The sequence below is a fragment of the Puma concolor genome, chromosome B2 (genome assembly GCF_028749965.1).
Source record: "Puma concolor isolate L17-30 chromosome B2, mPumCon1.1.hap2, whole genome shotgun sequence".
Taxonomy (NCBI): Eukaryota; Metazoa; Chordata; class Mammalia; order Carnivora; family Felidae; genus Puma; species Puma concolor.
Genome location: NC_141671.1, coordinates 89472906 through 89479222, shown reverse-complemented (window position 1 = coordinate 89479222; position 6317 = coordinate 89472906).

Below are 6317 nucleotides of genomic sequence, written 5' to 3'. Positions count from 1 at the left end.
TTCTTTGGAATGCCCAAATGAAAATTATTCTTGTCTTTTGCACATCTATCCAGATTTTAGGAAAGTAATTTCTGGTGAATAAAAACAAACAAATTACTAAAATTCTATTAGAATTAATTTCTTCCTCCCTGGAGATTCAGTGTTTGGCGACAGGCTATCTCATATTTTCTACCTAATGGACCAATGTAGATGTTTAAAAAGTATCTGTGCATTATACAATAATGTCTGATTTGCCTCTCCCATGGGATTACTTTGAATATTAAGGAAGAGAAAGCATAAAAAGTTTTTTATAAATGATAAATGAATAGATTTTTAAAGAACTATTTACTATTATTTTCCAAGTCTGACATATGCAATGTACGAAATACATATTTATTAATTCTACTCCCTATTATTTTCAGGTGTTTAATCATCAATATTGATATGCCAAGTTTATCTTCCTCCACTCAGCATGAGAGCTTCAAGGAAGACTCATCAGAGAAATTTGGACGCTTCATCTGAGACTTGGCACTGTCAGTTCATCCTGGATGATATCAACAATGCGAACCAACAAAAAGCCTTCAAAATGCCTTAAATATCTAACAGTTATTACTTCCTCAGGCTAATGTAAAATGACCTTGAGACTCCTTTTTTTTTTTTTTTTAAATATCTAACTCTGTTGCTCTGCAGAGCAGAATGGACTAAGGCTGCCACCTTAGAAAGCATAGGGTAGAGCTCTGAAGACATGAGATATAGAAAGGTATTGGAGGAACCTGAGAAAATAGCCAAAGCATGAAAAACTGCTTAGGAAGTTGACCCTGGGCAGCCAAAGAGAAGTCTAGGTCACATGAAGTCTAGGAAGCAAAGGGGACCACAGCATGAAGCAGGGCTCCTGCGTTTGATGAGAATTTTGTGCTCTGAACAACAGCATCCTATTAAGAGGGAATAGTAGAAATGAAATCCAGCTCGTTATTCTCACAGTCTTGTCCTCTGAAGCTGCTCTGTGTTCTCCCTGGACATACGTTTTTCTCGATATGCTCCTCAGTCTGTTCGCCTAGAAGGCTGCTCCTTACTCAGAAGGGAAAGTTTTTTTTCTAATTCTTCCAGCTAGAGAGAGAGCATTTTATTATAATTTGCAGAAAAGTACAGTATAGATTGCCAGTGGCTCTGGGCTGAAGACAAACTTGGTAGATTAACTTATTGTTTCCAGGGAAGGTGTTTCCCTAAAGGAGGTCTTCTTCCTAAAGACTCTCTTTAGGAAGTTCTTGCTAAGGACATCCAACAACACTGGAGGTATAAATGGATTGTGTGTATCAAATTAATTCCCAGTGAAACTATAAAATTCTACTGTGGTGCTTTGAAAGACCCCAGATATCACAGGCTGGGGGTAGGGTGAGGATAAGAAACATGTTAAAGACCATCAGAGAGGGAGAGATAAGTAATATTTTTTTTTCTTTCATGTGTCTTTCTTAAATGTGTGTATCATGGAACTAGCTATACGTTAAATGACGACAGATGCTACATGATTTTGACCACTGTAGACAGTGCTAGCAGTGTATATACTGCATGCTTGCAGAGTGCTTATTGTGAGCCAGGTACTGTCTTAAGCACTTTACATTTAATACCTGATATAATTCAGCATTCTTATAAGGTAGGTACTGTTATTATTATTCCTGGTTTGTGGATAAGAGGTAGACAAAAACTGAGTTTAAGCAACCTGATGATAAGTCACACAGGTAGGGTTGGGATTTAAATCCAACTAATCTAGCCTAACCCCAGAGTCTGTCCTCTTAACAACCTTTATGTTATTATAAATAAATATTTTACAAATAAATGCATGAATAAATCATACAACAGAGTAAACTCAGAGAAAATATTATGTTATCTTAAGTACACCAAGTTGACATTAATTTTGGTGTCTAGAAAAATTTCAGTCAGGTGCCTAATGCTTCAAAAGTTGTGCCCCCTGAGTTACACTTGAAATATAGACAATGAGAAAGCTGTTATAGCATAGTGCCTCCAAATGCTGTGATGAGAAAATATAAGTAGCTATGAGAACATAAAGCTAGGATGTCCCATCTAGTCTTGGGTGTAGGAGTCAGGAAAGGATTTTTAAGAGAAGGGAATATCTCAACTGAAATGAGATCTAAAGAATGACTGAGACAAAAAGGAAAGAAGGATGTTCTAGACAGAGATAATTCCAAGTATGACAACCAAGTAAATAAAAAATAGTAGAGTGCACCTGAGGAACAGAAAAAGGATATATTCCATATAGTTATAGTGGAATACAGAATATGAGGGAGATGAAGCAAAGGATAAAGTTTACAAAGAACAGGCAACAAATATTACAGGAGCTGAGAAAACACCAAGTGTGGATTTTATCGTCAGGGTTCAGAAGTCAGTGATGGATTTCATGTGGGGTAGATCAAAGAAGTGATAGTGTGATTACTATTTCATTACTGTTACTGGTGTGTGGAGAGTAGATTGGAGGGTGCCAAGGCTGTGGACTAGGTGTCAGTTTAAGAGGCTGTTTAAGTAATTCAGGAGAGAAATTAAATATCACACATGGTGAGTTTGAGATGCCTGAAAGATAATTAAATGAAGATGTTTGGAAAACACTGAATTTTCAGGGATGGAGCTCAGCAGAGACATCTGAGTTGGAGAAACTGATACAAGTCCTCAGTTGAAAGATAGTCTTCAAAACTCAGGAGTCAATAAAGACTCCCAGGATGAATGTAGAATGAGAAGTGCTTGCAAGTCAGAATCCTAAGGAATGTCAACATTTAAAGGCTGGATAAAGGAAAAGAAGTCTGAAAGAGGGAGCAGGTGTGCATTCTCAAAGCTAAGAAGAATGTGGTTAACAAAATTAAATCTGTCCACAGGTCAACTAATACAAATTTGAAAATATCCACTTGCAATTACCCCCTAAGGAAGTCCTGTGTGACTGGAGTGAAAGGAGATTCCCATTGGTCTTGGACAAATACATAATGAGCTGAGGAGTAAGTACAAAGTGAAAAATAGACACCTTTTCCACAATTTGTAGCCTTTAATAGGAAGAGACAGGGCAATAGCTGGAGAGTAGCCTGAGTCCAGGAAGAAACTGTTCTTTTTAAGACTGCAGAGATGTGAGTATATTTGAGTACTCATGGCAGGTAGTTGTTGAAGAAAGGCTGAAAGTACCGGAATTTGAAGGGATAATTACTATAGCAAGAACTCTGAGAAGTCAGAGAAAGAATCCAAGATCCAGGTCAGGGAAATGGCCCTGATCACAGGCAGATCATATTTGGTCAGCTGTAAAGGAATGAGGGAGGAAATAAGAAGGAGAATGCAGTTGAATGTGTAGATGGAAGTCTAAGGAAGGTAAGAGATTTTTCATCTGATTGGTATAATTTTCTCCATGAAGCCAGTCAATTTTGGTGTACTTGGGTTCACCAGTACCTTCTTTATATTTATTCTTTGTACTTATACATATAGCAAATATTTTTTAAAACAGTACATAGCCTAACATATCTCAATAACCTATAAAGCATCTATTATGGTACCTCGCATATAACACAGTTAGAAATCAGTAAATATATGGTGATTAATTTTTAAAATCATCTCATTTTATACTTGTGCTAACACCTGAATAAAGGTATGTTAAATAATCTTAAATGAAAATGAGTTCAAAGTTCTTCTAATGTATTCTTCTTGTGTCTATTACACGTAACAATTAAAGCAAATAAAACTTGGGAACCAAAAATATTAGTCCAATATTTCTATTTCTTGGAGGGCTAGGTTCCCTATTAACATACAAAGAAACAAATTTTATTGTTTGTCCCATGTAGTTTTATGTTTTAAAACAAGAAAAAAATTCAATGATATCTATTAAACTATGCTCAATAGATCAGTTCCTTGTTTATGTTTAAAGCCTTAAAATAAAATATTTCTCATTCCAGCAATTAGCATACTCACAACTGTATATCATAGCTTAAGCTTCAGTACAATAACCAAAAAACTGCTAGGCAAATGTCCCAATAAACATATATATGCTACCAAAAACTTCTGAGAAATGAATTTAACACTAAATTTTGCTTACTCTTTATCATTTAAAAAGTGCCACATGATGAGAGCCCAATATGAGTTTATAGTTAAACAACTATATCATCAAACATTATTTTAAAATGATGCATTAAAAAAAAGAAAAAGCAATTAAGGCCAAGCTAGGCACCTGGATTCCGACAACTCCTCTGACATCAGTTGTAAATGCTGAAGTCACAAGTTTCTTACCTAATTAGAGTTTTGCATGTGAAGTTTGAATTAGGCAGTTTTCATTCAAATCTCTGTCCCCTTCCTCTGCCCAACCTTTCTGAACTTCAAATCTTCCTTTCAACTTTTGCTGTCTGTAAGGAAGTTAAAGTTTCTGTCAAGAGCAAACTTATTTCCTTTCTTATTCAATTCATTATAAATGATGGAAATCATTTTATACTCTTATAGATGGCGGGTCTGTGTTTCTCTCAATTCAAGTTGGTTGAATTCTCCAATCTCAAAAGACTTTTAATTGGTCTTTAGGGTATCACTATACCACCTTTTACTTACATCTGACTTGCTGTCAAAAAATTCTGGGTGTTTAAGGTAAATTTGTTTAAGTTAAAACTATCTTCACAACATTTCAGTAAGGCTTGGGAGGCTTGTTACCAGTGTGGAAATGGTGGGGAAAATGGCTCACTGTTATATGAAATGCTAGGGCAGAGCCTGAAAGACCAGATCTCCAGATTGCTATACAGGTTATAGACACCTACTTTATAACATTTGGCTTTACCATGAGTAGCCTGATTTTGCTAATAAAAATAAAGGGTATTTAGTTAAATTTGAATTTCAGGTAAACAGTGAATGAATTTTTAAGATAAGTATACCCCTGTGCAATATCTGGGATATACTTATACTAAAAATGATCCATTGCTTATCTGAAATTCAAATTTAAGCATCATAAATCCTATCTGGCAACCATAAATGTTCCTCATCTAAGAAGATAAATATTGACAACACTGTTTCTTTGAGTGATTCTTCTGGCCTAAACAATATTGCAAACTCAGATTTCCAAATCTCTACTAAGAGTTAAAATTAGAAATTTGCTCAGAATTACATAGAACAAGTTCTCGAGTCTTCCAAGACGAGATATTTAATAACCAAATACCTATCTTAGTAATTATAATTATTATTTTTTAAACATGAAAAAATAATTCAGGAAAGCTTGACTCATGATAGCTTAATATCAATACCCAAAAGGAATTGGGGAAAATAGCCAAAAAACAATTTACTATCTCTTAGAAAATTGAGAGCTGCTAGAGAAACTGAGTATGATGTGAAGAAAAAATATAATCTAATATAAGATCAGCACACCAATCTAAGATTAAATATTATAGGTAAAGAGAAGCAAGAAGTAGGACACAGTGATAGCATTAGCTTTGCCCATGATATACTTATTATAAACAGTCTAGATCAACATGTTATTCTTAAAGACCAGAGTTTGGAGCACCATACTGAAAGATCATCAGTGGCTCACAAACAAGAGAATAAGTAATCTTCCCTGGGAATGTGCCTTGCCTCAGAGTCATTCAAAATTATTTTGATGACTGAATTATAGACAACAAGATAGCATGAAGGAATGTTGACAAGAGTTACTAAAAATAATAAAATAAAATAAAATAAAATAAAATAAAATAAAATAATAAAATATAAAATAAAATAAAATAAAATAAATAAAATAAAATAAAATAAAATAAAATAAAATAAAATAAAATAAAATAAAATAAAATAGAGGAAGAAAGAGATCAGGCTAAATTTCTAAACCTGTCTATATACTGACAAAGGGTCAATTCTAACAAAATGATTTCAAAAGTTTCAAAGCTTGGATCAGAATTTGCCAGGGAAAAATTACATAAAAATACTTCACTTATAGACATTGTATCACTGGCCAACAGACCCGACCCATATTCACAAATCCAGGGAATCTGCTAACAAACTTAAAAATCGGGTTATTAATAAACATTAATTGAGTTACAAGATCTTTCTGACAAAACCAATTTTAATTGAGGAATAAATGGGAGATAATTTGAAACTGCTGTTTCCATGATATTGAAAGGAGGCAGTATTAGTGTCCACTTAGGTTTGGATTTTTCTATTCAGCATATTTTAAGTCCAAGCTGCCAGTCATAATAACCTTAAATGATTCTCATGATTTGGGCACAGCCCATTTGCCCACTTTCATATAGAAATGCAGTTATCTAAACGGGCCAATTTTTGAATGTGAGCAATATTATGTATTCCTTCTCTTATATATTTGAACAATAAAATAA